This window comes from Sus scrofa, chromosome 14, assembly GCF_000003025.6.
Source record: "Sus scrofa isolate TJ Tabasco breed Duroc chromosome 14, Sscrofa11.1, whole genome shotgun sequence".
NCBI classification, from domain to species: domain Eukaryota; kingdom Metazoa; phylum Chordata; class Mammalia; order Artiodactyla; family Suidae; genus Sus; species Sus scrofa.
Window position 1 is genome coordinate 588,791 of NC_010456.5, and position 12,558 is coordinate 601,348.

Below are 12,558 nucleotides of genomic sequence, written 5' to 3' on the forward strand. Positions count from 1 at the left end.
GTGTTGTCAGTGTCCTGGATTTTAGCCAGCCCGACAGGTGTGTGGTGGCATTAGTGTTGCCTTAATTTCTAATTCCCTCATGATACATGATGTTGGGCTTATTTGCTATCTGTATATCTTCTTTACTGAGGTATCTGTTCACATCTTATGCTTTTTTTTTTTTTTTTTTTTTTTTTTTTTTTTTTTTGCTTTTTAGCATTGTACCCACAGCATATGGAGGTTCCCAGGCAAGAGGTCAAATCAGAGTTACAGCTGGTGGCCTACACCGAAGCCACAGCAACGCGGGATCCGAGCCACATCTGCAACCTACACCACAGCTCAGGGCAATGCCGGAACCTTAACCAGCTGAGCAAGGCCAGGGATTGAACCTGCGACCTCATGGTTCCTAGTCGGATTCATTTCCACTGCAACATGACGGAACTCCATCTTTTGCCTTTTTTAAGCTAGGTTTTTCATTTTCCTACTGTTGAATTTAAGAGGGGGTTTTTTGGTGTGTGTGTGTGTATATATATATATATATATGAAAATTGGTGTATATATATAATATATATACACACACATATATATACCAATAAATTTGTATATAAATAAATAAATTGGTGTGTGTATATATATATATATACACACCAATATAAAATTTAAAAAAATTTTTTTCTTTTTGTGGCCACACCTGAGGCCTAAGGAAATCCCAGGTTAGGGGTTGAATTGGAGCTGCAGTTTCTGGCCTACACCACAGCCATAGCAATGCCAGATTTGGGCTACATCTGTGACCTCCACAGCAGCTTGTGGCAATGCTGGATCCTTAACCTACTGAGCAAGGTCAGGAATCAAACTCGATCTTCACAGACCCTATGTCAGGTTCTTAAGCTGCTGAGCCACAATGGGAACTCCTAATTAGGTCTTTGGTAATGTGACATGAAGAAGACACGAAGTGTCTGATACTCCTGTGATTAGTTTTAGTCTTCGAGTGAGGCTGTGCCCCTGGACCAGGACCTTCACAAGTGCCTCTCTGATTCTTGTCCCATTTAAGTGAGTCAAGACGGCCGGAGGATACATGGGTTGGTATTTCCCTTCTCCCATGTGAAAGGCTAGAGGGAACTGAAGTTGGGTATTTCCCTAGGTTGTTAGGCTCTGGAAAAACCCAAGTTGGTTAATCTCTGCTGATAATACTTTCCTTTGAGGGCAGGTTTTGTTAAGAAAAGAATGCCCTGGGCATATTTCAAAATGGTTACCTTTTTTTTTTTTTAGGGCCGCATCCATGGCATATGGATGTTCCCTGGCAAGGGGTCCAGTCGGAGCTATAGCCACTGGCCTATACCACAGCCACAGCAACACCAGATCCTTCACCCAATGAGCGAGGCCAGGGATCCAACCTGTGTCCTCATGGATACTAATCAGATTCGTTTCTCCTGAGCCATGATGGAACTCCAAAAGCGGTTACTTTTTTATCAACACCCCTTCTTCCCCTGGAAGCATGAGAAGACTTTTCTCTGATCTTCATCCTCAGATCCTGATAAGACTCCCGGAGATAAGAATGAGGAAACAGTAAGCCCTCTATCACGGAATTTAGCCTCCAGGAGTTTGTATCTCTCAAGGTAGTCCTTGCATAGACTCCTGCAATTAGTCAATTACACTTTAAGAATTCCTGTCTGATGCTGATTCCAGTGGTGGTTTCTGAGTGGACCTGCTCCAGGTAAGCTATGACTCTCTGTAGCTTCCTATGTCTCCAGTTTTCAGGGTGGTGGTTTGTGCTGTAACCTCAATTTTCTGGTGGATCTAAGATGATGATTTTCAGTTTTCAGGATTTTTTTTTTTTTTTTTTTTTGTCTTTTGTCTTTTTAGGGCTGCAGCAAAACTCATGGTGATGCCTGATCCTTAACCCACTGAGCGAGGCCAGGGATCAAACCCGCAACCTCATGGTTCCTAGTTGGATTCATTTCCGCTGTGCTACTTTGGGAACTCCCTCAGCTTTTTTCTTGGTATGAGGAAAAGAGTGGTAACTTCCAAGTTCTTTATATGTTGGATTATCTCTTCAGGTATTTTTAACAAAAGATATTGAAATTTTGATCTACCTAGAATTTTAGGGTACACTGTGAGGTATAGATAGAGTTTTATATTTTTCAGATGCCTCCCTGTTTGTCCAAAAACATATATTGAATAATCCATCTTTTTATTCACCTATTGAAATGCCAGTTCTATAATCTAGTGGATTTTCATAGGCCCATAGTGCTATCTCTAGACATTCTAATCTGTGGCATTGATCTATAAATTCATGCACCAATATCATACCATTTTAATTATTGAAGCATCATAATATGTTTGAACTTCTAATAAGGTTAGTCCCTGCTAACTATTTCACATAGTTTTTTCCCTATTTTGTTGATTTACTTTTTCCATAAGAATTCTGTCTAATTAAAAAAAAAAAACTCCTAGTGATATTTTTATTGAATTCCAAATAATGTTAGAATTTCAATTCTAAGGATTATTAATATCTTTGTAATGTTGTTATAGTCATTATTTTGATTCTGAGGTGATGTCACCTTTTTTCTTCTGATTTTGGTAATTTGTGACTTCTGGTTTTTTTTGATCAATCGTGCCTCTTGTCTATCTGTTTTATTGATCTTAAAGAAACCATTTTTATGTTGTTGATTTTTTCTATTGTTTTTCTACTTTGTTTTGCTAATTTGCACTCTGACATTTATTTACCCTTTTTTCCACTCACTTTGAAATTTAGCATGCTCTTCACTTTCTATACTTTTAATGTAGGAGCTGCAATTTTAAATCTGAGATCTTGTTTTCTGATAGCGATTTTTAGTGTCATATGGATCTCCCTAAGTGCCCTAGTGACCCCCGACAAATTTTGATTTGTTATGTTTTCATTTTCATTCAGTGCAAAATATTGTCTAATTTGATTCTCTTCGGCTCATGGCTTACTCAGAAATGTGATTTTGATTTGCATGTGTTTGGAGGGTTTTCCAGAGATTTTTCTGTTGATGATTTTAAATTTAATTCTGCTGTGAGCAGAATATAAAATTTGTATGGCTTGGAACATGGTACATTTCTTGAGACTTGTTTCATGGCCCCAAATTTGACTTTTTTTCATAAACATTATGTGTACACTTGAAAATAATGTATATTATGCTAATTTTGGGGTGGAGGGGGTGTTCCATAAATTTCAATTAGATCAAGTTAGGTGACAGTGTTGTTCAAATATTTTATATTCTTACTGAGTTTTTGTCTACCTGCTCTATCAATTATTGAGAGAGGGCTCCTGAATTCTCTAACCATAACTTGGAATTTATATATTTCTCTGTGTAGTTATATCAGTTTTTGTATGAATACTTTTTATTTTCTCTTATTAAGTGATATTTATAACCTCTTGATGAATTGACCCCTCTGTCATTATGAAATGACTAATGCTTTAGTTTTATATTCTTTGTTAGTTTTATTAGCTATAACTTTTTGTTTGTTTTGAACAATTTTATTCAAATTAATTAATTTGAGAACTTAGATGATATGGACAAAGTTTTTGAAAGACACAAACTTCTAAGGTTCCTGCAAGAAGAAATAGCCCAAATAACCCTAAATTAAAGAAATTTAATTTGTAATTAAAAGTATTTTCACAAACACACAGAAAAATTCTACTCCCTTGTAGCTTCGATGGTAATTTTACAAAATATTTAAGAAAGAAATACAATTCTACAAAAAATCTTCCATGGAATTAAAAAGGAAGAAATCCTTCTGAGTTCATTTTGAGGCCAGCATACCCTGATCCAAAACCCAGAAAAGATATTAAAGAAACAATAGTACCTATAACTATTCCTTGTGGATATAAGCGCAAAAATTCTCAACAATATTTTAGGTAATCTGACAATGTATCAAAAGCAAAAGATATCATAATCGAGTGGAGTTTATCTCAAGAAGGCAAGATTGGTTTAACATTGATAAATTAATCAATGTAATTCATCATATTAACAAATCGAGAAAGAATAATCATGTCATCACCTCAACAGACACAGAAAGCACATTTAATAAAATCCAACATCTCCTTGAGATAAAAGCCCTCATCAAACAAAGACTAGAAAGGCATCTACCAAATATCCACAGATGACTCATAATTAATAGTAAAAGGCAGAATGCTTTCCTCCTGAGATCAGAAACATGTTTTTAGTGAACATTGTACTGGAAGTACAGCACAATCAAGCAAGAAAAAGAAACTGAAGGTGGCAGAGCGCTTGGTGGTCGCATGGACCTGTCTCTTGCTTCAGCAGTGTTAGGATGGAGCAGACCCCGGGGACGGGGACACCCCTCTCTCCAGCCTCCTACTACCCTCCAAACTTTTTTCCAGTTGCAACCTTTGGAATCAGTCACTCAGCTATCCTTGGTTTCCAGGACCTGCCAACACCAGTTTTTGAGCTTCACACCTTATTACCAATCAACCATGAACTCCCAGATTTGTCAGAATTATTCCAAGTGGAGGCCTGGCATCAACTGCCTGATCCACATGCATCTGTGGGGCTCCTACACCTACCTCTCTCTGGGCTTCTATTTCACCAGGACAGTGTGGCTCTGGAGGGGTAAGCCACTTTCCCCAAGAATTGGCCAAGGAGAAGCACGAGGGTATAGCGTGTCTCTTGAAAATGCAAAACCAGCATGGTGACTGCACCCTCTTCCAGGATGTGCAGAAGCCATCTCAAGATGAGTGGGGTAAAACCCAGGATGCTATGGAAGCTGCCATTCTCTTGGAGGAGAACCTGAACCAGGCCCTTCTGGATCTGCATGCCTTAGGTTCTGCCCTCGAAGACCCCCACTCTGTGACTTCCTGGAAAGCCACTTCTTGGATGAGAAGGCGAAGCTCATCAAGAAGATGGGCAACCACCTGACCAACCTCCACAGGCTGTCTGGTCCCCAGGCTGGGTTGGGCAAGTACCTCTTTGAAAGGCTCACCCTCAAGCACGACTAGGAGCCTCTGAAGCCCGGTGGCCTTTGAAGAGCCCCTCTGGTGCCTGGGCTTCTGCCAGACGGCACTCTTTAGAGCCACAAGGCACCCTTTTAACCTCTCCCAAGTCTTGGATGAAATGGAAACAATAAAACTTTTTGCAGCAGCTAAAAAGAAGGAGAAGGAGAAGAAAGAAATTAAAGGTATTCGTGTTACGAAGGAAAAAGTCTTTTTTTTTTTTTTTTTTTTCTTTTTGCTATTTCTTTGGGCCACTCCCTCGGCACATGGAGGTTCCCAGGCTAGGGTTCTAATCGGAGCTGTAGCCACCAGCCTACGCCAGAGTCACAGCAACTCGGGATCCGAGCCGCATCTGCAACCTACACCAAAGCTCAGGGGCAAAACGCCAGATCATTAACCCACTGAGCAAGGGCAGAGACTAAACCTGCAACCTCATGGTTCCTAGTCGGATTTGTTAACCACTGCGCCACGACGGGAAGTCCCTCTTTCCTTTATTATTTGCACATGACAAGATTATTTATAGAGAAATAGGATGGAATTCACAAAAAAGCTACTAGCACAAGCGAGTGAGTCTAGCAATTTTCCAGAATACAAGATCAGTATGTAGAAATCAATGGTATTTCTATGTACTCACAACAAACAATTGGAATTTGAAAAGTAAATAATACCATTGACATTAGCACAAGTATGTGAGATACTTAGGAATTCATTTGACAAAAAGTGAAGAACTGGAGTTCCTGACGTGGCTCAGCTTGGAAATGAATCTGACTGGCATCCTTGAGGACGCAGGTTTTACCTCTGGCCTCACTCAGTGGGTTAAAGATCCGGCGTTGCCTTGAGCTGTGGTGTAGGTGTCAGACAAGGCTCAGATCTGGCGTTGCTGTGGCTATGTAGGCCAGTGGCTACAGTTTGATTCGAACCCTAGTCTGGGAACCTCCATATGCTGCGAGTGCGGCCCTAAAAATAAAATAAATTAAAAAAAGAAAAGAAAAAAGGGAAGAACTTTACACTGAAAACTACAAAATATTGTTGAGAAAAATTAAAGAAGACCTAAGTAAATGATGACATATACTGTGTTCATGGGCTAAAAAACTCAGTATTATAAAGATGTCAGTTCCACAAGTTGATTCATACAAACAATGCAATCTCAGTTGAAATTCCAGTAGGCTTTTTTTTTGATAATTGAATCCAAAATTCATACCAAAATTCAAAATACCTACAATAGCTAAAACAACATTTAAAAATAAGAATGAATTTGGAAAGCTAACACTACCTGATTTCCAGATTATAACAAACTTACAGTAATCAATTTGTTGAAAATAGAGATTTAAAAAATCGATTGAATGGAATGCAGAGTCCAGAAATACAGCCACACTATATGAATAACTGATTCTGACCAAGTTTCAGAGATAATTTGATGGAGAAATAACAGTGTTTTTACTAAATGGCATTGCAAATGTAGAATATCTGTACTTAAGAGGAGGACTCCAGCTTGTGTTTCTTAGCCTACTGTAGTGTTACAAGTGGAAAGGTCCATTTCAAAGTAAAAACATTGTTTCACTTTACAAAGCAAAAAGGGGATGGGAATATGAGGTTACGAGGAGTCGTTGGGCCACCAAACCAACATGGCCTTGAATCCTTGAGATCATTGCCAGTGTTGTTACGTTGACATAAGTAAGAAGAAACAGTGATATAACAAAGATGCCACGTTTAAGTCTACAGTTTCAGAAGAACCATTTTTTTCAGAAGCTCATATGAGATGTCATAAGTATGCAGAGGAAATGGGAGGTTTGTGGCTTATCAAGATTCAAAGAACTTCCAAAAGTGGAAGTGCTTCTGTTGGGGGTTGTTGATAAAACTGAGGGTATATTGTAAGCATGTCAGACTGACCCAGAACCTACAGCTCCTTTCCCTTGTCATGATCCAAAGAGCCCAGTTTTCGAGTGTGACCCAGCTGTAGGCTGGAGCAACAGTCTGGACTGAGGGAGGCTCTCACACACGCTCAACCTCCAGAATCTTGGCAGAGAAATATGTAGGGTAGCCTCAGACTCCACCGACCCCTAACGCTGGCCAATTCCACCAGCAAAGTTCAAAAGGAAGCTGCTCTTATGCACATTTTACCTAGGAAACTGGTCTACCCAGAAAGCACATCCCACACGCCTGGGATCTTTCTGCCTGTCAGTTTGGAAGTAAACCCTGCAGCAAAATCTAACACTCTCAAAAATTACTCCCTCTGCTAAAAGCTATCTCGGCTGCCACTCACTCCTCTGCAACCAAAAGAGAACATGGCTCCTCTGCCAGAGCCCATAGGTGTTGAGCCTGAGGGCAGCATCAATGCAGAGGCAGGACTTAACAACTGCTAGTGTCACTAAGCCCCTACGTGGACCCCAGATCTCATGGCCACAGTTTTCGAGGTTGCAGCAATTCATCTCCCATAACATAACCTGAAATATTAGAAATTGCCCCATAGCCAGACAAATATGAGAAATAACCCCATAGGTAAAAAGTTGCAAAGTGGTAGTAATTAAAGATCTAAAGCAGTTTCCTTGAGAAAACTTGGCATTGGAAAAAAAAACCAATATTGGAAAGTTGTGCAATTACAGAATTGAGAGAGGCCTGGTGCTAAAATCTTAAGGAAAAGGGAAAGTGGGGTTGTAGGCTCCAATCCTCCTTTATCTTTATCTGGGCAGCTACAAAGTTGTTTTAAAAGAGGGCAGTCTCTGAACCCTGTGGGAACAAATATAAACTTTATGCCCCATAATTAAACAAAACCAGATGTTTATTTTCTGTGGAGGAGGTGAGAGGGGAGAGGTGTGGGGGAGAGTCAGCGAGGGAAAGAGTGAAGATTATCTTTTATTTAATGAAGAGGACGAATAGGAGATGGCTATCCTGCATCGTTTTATTAGGAATAATGAGCTGGGTTTATAGGATGGCTTTCTTCTGAAGATCTAAAGGCATTTTCGTCTCTACTAATTTGTTTCTGTTCACAGAAACCTGAGAAATGACACTGTTGTGAAATAAACATCAAATGCAGAAATGCTGCATAAAGAAAAAAAGAAAAGCTCTGAGAACCCTTAGGGATCTGCCCGTCCAGAGAAAGGAGCAGCCCCTCCCTGCCCTTGACACAGACACATGTCATCCTTGAGCCCCACCCCAGCAGCTGAAGCCCTGCAGACACTCACCAGCCCTAACTTCTCTCTTGTTTCCACCAAAGGAAGCTGGGACAGACACAGGACTTCCTGTTCCCAGGCATCTTTTTCAATCCTTTGAAAAAACAGACTTCATTTTAGATCAGTTTTAGGTTCACAGCAAAACTGAGGGGGAGGTACAGAGATTTCACACCATCCCCTGCCCTACACAAGCACAGCCTGTCTGCTATCAACATCCTCCACCAGAGTGGCACCCATGAACTTACCTTGATGCATCGTTGTCACCCAGACGCCATAGTTCACATTACAGTTCACTCTTGATGTTGTATGTTGCATGGGATTGGCCAAATGCATAATGACACATATTTAGTATCATACAGAATATTTTCACCTATTCATGGTCCCCCACCCCTAGCCCCTGGCATTCCCTCACTTTTGATCATCCCTATGGTTTTGCCTTTTCCAGAATGTCATAAGTTGGAAATCACACAGTATGTAGCCTTTGAAGATTGGCTTCTTTCACTTAATAACAACCATTTAACCTTCTTCCATGTTTCTTCATGGCTTGAGAGCTCATTTCTTTTTAGCACTGAATGGTGTTCCATTGTGGGAACGTATCACAGCTTATTTATCCATGCACCTACTGAAGCACCTCATGGTTGCTTCAAAGTTTTGACATTTATGAACAAAGGTGCTATAAATATCCATGTGCAAATTTCTGTGTGGGTATACATTTTCAGCTACTTTGGGTAAATACTAAGGAGGACGATTGCTGGATCATGTGATAAGAGGACCTTGGTTTTTGTAAGAAACCACCAAGCCTTCTTCCAATTTGCATTCTCACCAACAGGAGCTTGGAATGAGAATTCCTGCTCCTTCACTCTTTTTTTTTTTTTTTTTTTTTTAAATCAGGCAGGCCATCTCAGGAACACAAGAGAGCTGGAATAAACCAGAAAGATAGCCTCTTCTCTGAGCTTCACTGGCTAAGTCTCTACCTAGATGGGGCTCTAGGTGTCAGACCTGGTCCTGTTTGCAGGGGGGTCCAGGAGAAAGTATCTGAGGTTCTAAGTCCACTGTGGGTGCAGTGTCACTGCTGGGGACCTGATGGCACAGATGATAGGTCCTTTTGTTTCACTTTTTTATTCAAGCATCAAATAAGATTGAGCACCTAATATGTACCACGCACATCTGCTAGTGTCTCAGTCTCCCAACTTCTGTCCAGTCTTAGCTTTTGCTGGATGGAGCAATGATGCTGGTCAGGGTGCCATTAGGAACTAGAAGAGTCTCCTGGAAGCCATGATCAGGGTGGTGTCACTACCTATACCTCGCAGAGGGCTGTAAAGCTCAGCTACAGCTTCACAGAAACATTTGTCACATAGTTGTTAATGCAGAAGCGTGAAGACTTAAAAATCTGAACATCTAGGATATTCTATAAGACAAATGACATGTTTCCTTCAAACAAAAATAAATAAGTGGATAAATAAATAGAGATGGGAGATGTTTTAAGCTACAAGAGGATTCAGGGACCTAACAACCTAATGCAATCTTGTTTGGATCTGGATTTTATCGTTATTTATTTATTTATTTACTTTTCAGGGCTACACCTGTGGCATATGGAAATTCCTGGGCTAGGGGTCAAATTAGAGCTGCAGCTGCCGGCCTGTGCCACAGCACAGCAATGCCGGATCCAAGCCGCCTCTGTGACCTACAGCATAGCTCACAGCAACACAGGATCCTTAACCCACTGAAGCAAAGCCAGGGATTGAACCCACATCCTCATGGATACTTATCAGGTTCTTAACCTGATGAGCCACAACAGGAACTCCTGAATCTGGATTTTTTTTTAATTTTTTATAGTGATTTTTATTTTTTCCATTATAGCTGGTTTACAGTGTTCTGGTAATTTTCTACTGCACAGCAAGGTGACCCAGTCACACATACATGTATACATTCTTTTTTCTCACATTATCATGCTCCATCACAAGTGATCAGACATATTTCCCAGTGCTACACAGAAGGATCCCATTGCCTATCCATTCCAAAGGCAATAGTTTGCATCTATTCACCCCAAATTCCCAGTCCATCCCACTCCCTCCCCCTCCCCCCCCTTGGCAACCATAAGTCTATTGTCCAAGTCCATGAGTTTCTCTTCTGTGGAAAGGTTCATTTGTGCCACATATTAGATTCCAGATATAAGTGATATCATATGGTATTTGTCTTTCTCTTTCTGACTTACTTCACTTAGTATGAGAGTCTCTAGTTCCTTCCATTCACGTTGCTGCAAATGGCATTATTTTGTTCTTTTTTATGGCTGAGTAGTGTTCCATTGTGTATATATACCACCTCTTAATCCAATCATCTGTTGATGGACATTAAGGTTGTTTCCATGTCCCGGCTATGGTGACTAGTGCTGCAATGAACATGTGAGTGCATGTGTCTTGTTCAAGGAAAGTTTTGTCCAGGTATATGCCCAAGAGTGGGATTGCTGGGTCATATGGTAGTTCTATGTATAATTTTCTAAGGTACCGCCATAGGGTTCTCCATAGTGGTTGTACCAATTTACATTCCCACCAACAGTGCAGGAGGGTTCCCTTTTCTCCACACCCTCTCCAGCATTTGTTATTTGTGGACTTATGAATGATGGCCATTCTGACTGGTGTGAGGTGGTATCTTGTGGTAGTTTTGATTTGCATTTCTCTAATAATCAGAGCATTTTTTCATGTGCTTGTTGGCCATCTGTGTATCTTCTTTGGTGAAATGTCTATTCAGGTCTTTTGCCCATTTTTCAATTGGGTTGTTGGCTTTTTTGCTGTTGAGTTGTATATGGATATAGATTTTAAAAGCCAAATGTAGCAAGGTATTTTAGAGATAATCAGAAGTCTGAATATGCACTAGGCATTAGATGATATTAAAGAAGGACAACTGGGTTTGTTAGAGGTGATAACAGCATGTCTATTATGTCAAAGAATAAATGTCCTTTTGGTTTAGAGAGGGACAGAGAAGGATCTAGCAGTAAAAAAAAATATGCAGCCCATTATTTCACCAATAAACATTAAAAAAAAAAAAAAAGAAAGAAAGAAAAAAGCAACCAACCTGGAGAGACAGAGGCTGGGTTCTCAGGCTTTGACAGCATTGGGATGCCCTGCAGGGATTGCTCAACACAGGTTGCTGGGCCCCCCAGAGCTTCTGGTCCCTTAGGCCTGGGCTAGGGCCAAGGTGATGCTGCCTGTGGTTCACACTCAAAGAACCACTGTATAAATGAAACAAAATTGAAAACCGTTGATAGTCATTGAGGCTGTGTTTGTGATCTAAGGGGTTTCCTTATACCATTCTCTCTCTTATATCATACATTTGAAATGGACTTTTTCAAGCACACAAATGCCTTTAAAATATGTATATTCTCTATACCTGTTTAGAGTTGAGAGTCACATTGACAATTCAGGAATTAAATTCTTTCCAGCACCTTCCTCTCCCTACACATTCTTGGAGAAATCAAGTAGCAGCTCCAGTAAAAATTCAGCCATCCCAACCAATGAGTGCCATGTGCCTCTCCCTCTTCCCACTCAGCAGAGATCCTGGCTGTAAACAAACCTTGGGAGGAAAAGAGAACATGTGGAGTGATCCCCACAATTCACCACAGTGGGAAAATCCATGTTTAGATGATACACTTTGATAATAACTTATGTTCGGATCAGTTGGCTATTGAAATATTTAGTACCATGTGGCTGGGATGACAGAAACCTGCCTGCTACTCATTTTCTCTACCTCTTCTCACCAGGAAAAAAAAACCCACAAAAACTAATGGTTTAAACCAGAGAAATAAATATTTCTTTCCCCTTGGGCCTCCTGTGTTGTCAGAGTTCAGCCTTCTCCACTGCCTCTTGGCCCAATGTGGCAGAAAAAGTGGATGGACAGGATGAATTCAGCAGGCTCCTGAGCTTATGAGCCTCCCACTGATGTCTCCACCAGGGGCCACTCCACCTGCCAGGGTGGCAGACAAGGGCCTGCATGCATCCAGAGAGGGGACGGATGTTCAAGAGAGACCAAGTTCTCTGCCTGGGGGTGGGGCCAGCAGAAAGCATAGTGGAAGGACCGCATTTCTGCTCTTTACCCTCAGGAAGCACCCAAGCCCCAGGACTTAGCCTTGCAATCAAGTCTCCTGTCAGGGTGCCCACCAACCTACTGAGAAAACAACAGGACAAGAAGTGCCACATGCTCCACTAGCAGAGTGGAATGTGAATTCTGGTCTCTCCTGAACAAAAAAGAAATGACAAACCCACTGTCTATCCTGCTCGGTGACACAATTCCTTGATTCCAGAGACAAAGACGGGCCTCTCGGATGGGCAGCAGGAAAAGCAAATTTATAACTTGCCTCTGTCCACATGGGATAAGTGGACAATTTCATAGTGACACCAAGTTTTAAAGAGGATCTCTAGGCATTCCGATAAAGCA

The 12,558-nt window shown here is 40.9% G+C and overlaps 1 pseudogene; it reads left to right on the plus strand.

Moving 5' to 3' along the window:
• On the plus strand, positions 862-5,145 carry LOC110256762 (annotated as a pseudogene).